Source organism: Pinus tabuliformis, chromosome 6 (assembly GCF_031772625.1).
Source record: "Pinus tabuliformis cultivar Carrire ecotype Pingquan chromosome 6, CPIR1, whole genome shotgun sequence".
NCBI classification, from domain to species: Eukaryota; Viridiplantae; Streptophyta; class Pinopsida; order Pinales; family Pinaceae; genus Pinus; species Pinus tabuliformis.
The window spans coordinates 1,675,309,364-1,675,316,632 of NC_142292.1; positions in this window are offsets into that span (position 1 = coordinate 1,675,309,364).

The window sequence follows — 7,269 nt, forward strand, 5'->3', positions numbered from 1 at the left end:
AAGTATAAAACAATACAGAAGGGATGGGTGTTCGGTACTTTTAACGAGCCGAACAAGACAAGCGCTCGATCTTTTTGTGTAATAATCCCTCAGGTCCAAAAAGATTAAAGTCTAAATGAGGGATAGCTCTTCCGGTCCCTTTAACGAGCTGGAAGGCCAAAACTCGGCAAACTTTTCATATTTTACGAGTCTAAAAAGAGCTCAAAGAGGACTCGTCTTTTGAGGAACGAGTGATAAACAGGGATAGCAGCTGATTCCAGGTACAAGTTGGAATTTTCCAATCACGGCAGTGTCACAAGGATGGCTAGGTGAAATCACTCTTCGCAGATGTTCCTCAAAATGGGTAAACACACAAATGGAAGTGAATGATCGGCCAAATGACGGTGGAGGTGACGGTGCACAAACACGACCAAGGCTTTTATGGCTGATGAATTTACGATCTCAAAAAGGGTATTTACCGGTTAATTTTTTCTGAATGAGCTTGAACTCTAAAGGAAAGCCTGCTCATAAACTTATGTTTATTTTTTTTTTAACGAGCATGAACTATGCGCTAAAACTGCTCGGATCTTGCGTTTATTTTTTAACGAGCATGAACTATGTGCTAAAACTGCTCGATATACCAGTCATAGAATAAGAACGCCTCCTGTGAGATAGCTATTTTTTAAGGAGCTTTATCTCACGAAGCTATGCTCCAATTTTGGCAAGTTTTACCTTTGCCCCACAGACTTTCTTCATGCAAGGTCGGAATCGGCTAATCCTACGAGTTTAAAGGGTTAGACCTACAGGTTTAAAGGGAGGACCTAAAAATTTAAAAAATAAATAGTCGTCCCTCGCTCACATTCCAAAAGTTTGCATGCCCCCAAGTATAGGATAGAATTTCGAGGCTGCCCCTCCTCTCCCCTACCTCTGCTTTTCTTTGGGTGTTCACAGCTACTTGTCATCTTGCCAATCTAATGTTAACGATACTAGTCTTCTCGTTATTTTAAGGGGTCTTACGCGGTACTCAGTCTTCCCGTCGGCCCAACTTTTAACGAACAGCTATTTGTGACAAGAGAAGAACACTACTCAAAGACAAAACATTGGTATTATTGAGGGAGGCTTGCCTCTTTCTTATTATCCGAAGAGGGTTCTATTTGCTGCCGCAAATCAATCTCTTTCTTCGGCGATGTCTATCATTGGGTTACTCAAAGATGGTTACCCTTTGTCACAACAATAGAATCTCTTTCTCTGGAGGCTGCCCCTACTTATCCTTCAAAACATTTGTTTTAATGGGTGAGGCTTGCTTTTCCCCAAAGATGGTTACTGCTTGTCGCAATAAGGGAATTCCTACTCGGGCAGTGCCCACCTCTTTAGACAAAGGTGAATGACACTTTTGCCAAACACATAACTTTAACAAAAGAATACTATTCCAGAACAACCCCTCTTCCATCCACGGACGGGGTACGGACTAGTCATATTCTTCTGCGGAAATTCTACCTTATACCCAGGGTTTCTTCTGCCCGAAGCAGACCAGGGTGCATGCCCCCTGGGTTCCAGTCTTTCTTTCCGAATCACTCGCACTCATCGGGAAGGAAGACTGGGGGCGGAGGCGAATCTTGTGTGAACAGACCATTTAGGAATGGTATTTGACTATTTGCGATGTGAGATCCCGGAAATGAAAGTTGGTCTACGAGCTTGACCATCCTTCCTTCGTGTGGAAAACACATTACTCTAAAGAGTGAGGAGACTATCGCTCCCATGCAATAAATATAGTCACGTCCAAGGAGTAGGTTATAATCCAAGGGTCCTTGGACGACCATCACGTTCAAATTAACGGTCTTCCCTTTCATTGTAACAGGCACATTGGGGAGGATTCCTAATGGTCGACTGGTTCCTTTATCAAAACCTGAGAGATTTCTTAACTCAGGTAAAAGCGTCGGGGAACCCAGTGCTTTCCAAGCAACAGAGGAAAGGATACTCACAGACGCCCCTTCATCAATGATAGTACCAGCCATGATCATTCTATAGATCTGGACAATGATTCTGAATGGTACACTGGCTGGTAACCGGGGTCTACCTAGTTGATTCCAATCAAAGGATACAACCAGGTTGCTTGGTGGTGGGACCGAATATACGGCCGGATATGACCCTGATGATGTTCCTTCCTGCGATAAAGGAATGGGCGCATTGCCCTGACGCTCATCAGAGTCGGTGCTGATGAAAAGAACCTGGATGGTGTCATCCTTATTCTCTTCAGTGAGGGTGTCGGATGAAGATGACTCTTCGGCGACGGTGTCATTTGAAGATGAAACTTCTGAAGGTAGAACCGAGTCAACTGCCGTATCGACCTTTGGACTTTCGTCCGGTCTGGATTCAGTAGGTTCATTTTCAGTGACTGACGCTTCAGCCGACCACTTGAGCGGGCCAGCTGTATTTTCAACCAACGAAGGACTTGGCACGAGTTTTTTGTATCCAGGAGGAAGTTTTACCGGTGAAACCGGACGATCTTCCAAAACTCTCTTCGCTTCGTCTAAGAAGGGACAACGGTGGATGGCATGACTGCCTTCACACAACTTACAGGGGAATCTTACTCCCCCTTTTTGTCTTGATCCTTCACTTTCGCTGGTTGACGGAAAGCCATCAACCTGATTGTCAGAGGTTGATGCCCCCGAATTGTGCAGACGAGGGGACCAGTCCCTTAGTATCCGGGGAATACAGGGACAATCTCTGTGGAAATGGTCTCCTCTACATATGACACATGGCGATTTAGGCCCGGTCTGTGCAGTGGGTGGGTTTTCGTCAGATGTCTTTTGCTTGCCCCCAGTCGCCTTAGGCTCCTTCTTCTTCTTTTCTTTCTTCTTCCTTTCCTTCTTCTCCTTGGGAGGCTGACTTTTGCCAACTCTACCTTGCGAAGATGAAGGATCAGAGGAAGTATTGTAAGAAGTGGAAGGCTGGTGGGTAGTTCTAGACTGTTCTGACTGTTGATTCGACTGCTCAGGATTAGTGGCGATCTGGACTACATTAGTTGAAAAGAGCCATACAGGGAGGCCGATTGTCAATCCTGGAAGTGACAATGTTGCCATATGAGGCGCACCAACATCTCCCCAAGAGGAGAAGGGATTTGGACTTCCGCCAAGGTTGCCTCCTTGGTTGGTGGGCTCCATACTTTTCAACTGAAAGATCAACGTGGGAATAACAGGTGATTTTGTTCCGCTTAAAATAAATTTTATTAACGACGCTTTTAGACACAAACTTGCTTTTTCATGTTTTAAGAGTCGAGAAAAAGCTAAAGATGACTCTAGTCGCCTTCGATGTATTAACGAGCCCGAAGTGACAAATGCTCGGTTGGACTTTTTCAGTTATAGAGTTTGAAAAAGGCCAAAAGAAACTGCTCTGGAGATCTAGGCAGAGGGTGTGCCAAACCTTTCGCGAAACCACAGAATACGTTTTACGGTACGGGTGGTCGATCTTCGTGAATGCTGTGTTCACTGCATCGCGATCAGTAGGGCGGTCGACACGGCTTCCTATGGATAAAGGATAGTTGCCTATAGGGGTCTCCCAATATATACACGACGGTACGTGGGAGCACAAGTCCGTATTAGTGCCACCGACTCTCAGGAGGAATCACCCACCTTCGTAGAGATCGACAGTCACTATATTTAACGACGCCGGAACACGTCTCTACCTAGACCTCTAGATGTTTGCGTTATGTTACAAAGCATTGTTATGTAAATTGGATTTATTTTAATGTTGATCTTGCTTAGCAGTTTGCCTTTAAGGATCACCACGAGATGTATATATACAACTTCCTAAATGCAATCTAAGATGAGAAGCAAAACTTTTCAATCTTTCAACTTTGAAAACCTTAATCTACTGAGGGAAAAGAAAGACATCAACTTTTCACACAGATCATAGAACACACACTAAATGCACTTTTTCCTAAATCAACATGCAAACTGTCAATAATGCACATGCACAATGCAGATATTTCTTTTCTTTATCCTTAATGTTGATGTAAGACAAAAAGGAAACTGTTGTATAACTTTGAATCTAATTTCAAGCGAAAGTAAACAAGCTTGTCCAAAATCAAAAGACACCTTAAGATCGACTTGTTTAGACACTGGAAATGTATAGATTCAAACCACAAAATGAAAAACAAACAAACTCAAACATCCATGAACAGTAATAAAACTAGCTCTTAAGATCACAAAGACACTTTTACAGTTCAGGATCTAAGAGGCCACAGCTATACTGGTTTGCTTTTCACAATGGGAAACTGTAACTGAAACAAGAAATACTGAAAGAACAATCACAGTTTCATCACACAACTGAGGCGGAATAATGTCAAGGAAAGTTGGTTTACAGCAAGTACAAATGACAAGCAATCAGCAGCAAAATAACAGTGAAAACAGGGCTAAGACTCAGTAGGAAACCTCAGCAAGACACTGGCTAACTGGTCTAGTGCAGGCTCTGGTCTGTCAAACTGACTTTCAGCGCAGTTCCCGAAGGGAGTACCTGCGCTGAAATGCAGACTGCCTTTGGACAGCCTGCACTGAGACACGGGAGTTGCGTTTACAAGGATTTCCGGGTCATAAAAAGCTCAAAAATTCACTGTTTTTGCTGAAATAAAAAGCTATAGGTCAAGTACAAGCTAAGGGATGATCAAGAGGATGAAAAGCTATCACAAAGAGCACAAGAGTCTTTTGTAGATCAGCTCTTCAAATCATGAATCTGCTCAGAAAATGAGCAAGAGTAGCAGCCCCTCTACTTCGCTTTTGATATAGTCAAAAGCTTTTCGATTTGGTACTCTTTTCTTCAGGAAATGAATAGCAAAGATACTACAAATACAATCAAACGGATACGTTCCCCAGCGGAGTCGCCAGTTTGTTGTGGGGAAAAGTATCCGACTCGGAATGACCCTATCCCTACTCTAAGGGTGATAGTTCCTTAGCAACAACTGAAAGTAAAAGCTTTGATATTTTCCTTTATGAAAGTACAGAGAAGGAAGAAAAGATTGACCAACCGATATCCTTCGCTTTTGTCGATCTTGTCTTCTCTCTTCGTCCCTTGCTTCCAGCTCCTTGTTCTCTTGCCGGCCCAGCTACACAAAGATCCTGCACAAACAAGAGAGGGAAACTACAAGAAACATGTACTCATAACTGATGCATGGATTAGAGTGAATCAGATATACAAGTAAATACAATACATCAATGCAATACAAGTATATAGGAGAACATTCAAAGCTTTATTGATAGAAGTAAAAGGTTCTGAGAAGGTTACAACCATCAATGGCTCCAATCCAGCAGCACCTCCCCAGCAGCAAGAAATCTCCTCTTCACCTCTATAAAAGCAATCACCCAATAACTCTAACTGTAAACCAACAGCACTTCCTTGCTTTGCACAAAATTCCAGCCTCCTTAGACCTCATAGAAGAGCTCTATATATAGGAGATTTGGAGAAAGGATGAGTCAGCTTGAGGCTGGCATAAAGCTGACTAGTGTCCTCTCCCACTTTAGTTAATCTTCAGTTCTTGAGTCCACTTGGAGAATCTTGTTTCCACTTGGAGATCAAGACCTTCTTACTCATCATAGGGCGAATCCCTTGAACCAAGTGTCAGTTTGGAAGCTTCCTGGGCAGTTGACACCTTGCAGAATGACTGTGCCACTTGGCCAATCTCGCCCAGCGCAGGTAGCCTTCATTAGTTTTGACTTTCAGCGCAGGTACAAGGAGGAGCAGTTGACATTCAGCGCAAATGCTCAGTGGAGCAGCTGACATGATCCAAAAATAGCCTGTTTTTGAGTGTTTTCAGGTGGAGAACTGATAGGAAGTGCTGTGGTTTGCTGACCTTGTTCCTCTAGGGGTAAGAACAACATGTTTAGGGACTGAGGATCCCTGTAATTATCGACATTTCATGCTCCATGCTGCGAGGCACAAAAATGTCTATAACAATTTACTAAGTTTGGCATACAACTGATGTCCTCCCAACAATTTTAAAACTTCTTCTAGGTGTTATGCATGCTCCTCCTCATTGTTATAATATATCAATATATCATCAATGAATACTAGCAGAAACTTGTCCAACTAAGGATGCAACACAATGTTCATCAAGAACATAAAATTAAATGGAACATTATTCAAACCGAAAGGAACCACAACAAACTCATAATACCCATACTTTGTCCAAAAAGCAGTCTTGTAGATACCATCTTCTTTGATGCGCACCTGATGGTATCATGATCTCAAATTAATCTTTGAGAACACTACTACTCCCTTCAACTGATCAAACAAGTCATCAATCCTTGGTAATGGATACCTATTATTGATTTTCACTTTGTCCAACTTCCTGTAATCAATGCACAATCTGAGAGTACCATCCTTCTTCTTCATAAACAATATCGGTGCAACCCAAGCTGATGCATTTGGTCTGATGTATCCCTGGTCAAGCATTTCCTTCAATTACAACTTCAATTCCACTAACTCTAGAGAGCTCATCCTGTAAGGTGCCTTTGATGTTAGTGCTACTCCTGGTACCAACTCAATAGAAAATTTCACTTCCTTATGGGGAGGCAACTTTGATATCTTTGTTAGAAATAAATCCTAAAACTACTACAAGATAGGGTACCTCCTGAGGACTTTTGCATACTCAACATCCTTACCCTTGCCACTGGAAATATGAACTGAAAACAGCACACACCCCTTCCTGCAATTGCACTTAGCCTGCATAGTTGTAACCAGCCTCACCATTGTAAGCTTCTTCCTTTCCTGCAAGATTCTCTTTTTCCCATTATCATCCAAGCACTCAATAGCCTTATCATAATGATCTACTTTGGCCTTGTGGAGGTACAACCAATCCATACCCAAAATCATACTATATGATCCCAATGGAAGCACATTTAGATGTGTTGATGTAGGCATACCATTCAACTCAATTGCACAAACTCTTACCCAATGATGAACTCTCCTTAATACCTATAGCCAACTACACCAACCAAGACGCTGCATGCACTTCTTTTCTCAAACCACACTTATCCACCATATTAGGATTAACATAAATTTAATTAGATCCAGTGTTAATCAAAATATAAATAGCTCAATTGCAGAGCTTACCTTCCATCTCAATAATGGATGCTTGGTGATATGCCTGCTTATTTTCGATAGCTTCATAAATCTGAGGAATGTTATGGCCATCATCCCCAACTATATGTGTGTCTTGAGCATTATATATCTAAGGCCTACCAACCTGGTACAATGTGACATCAACAACGTAAACTTTGAAATGGGAACTGATAT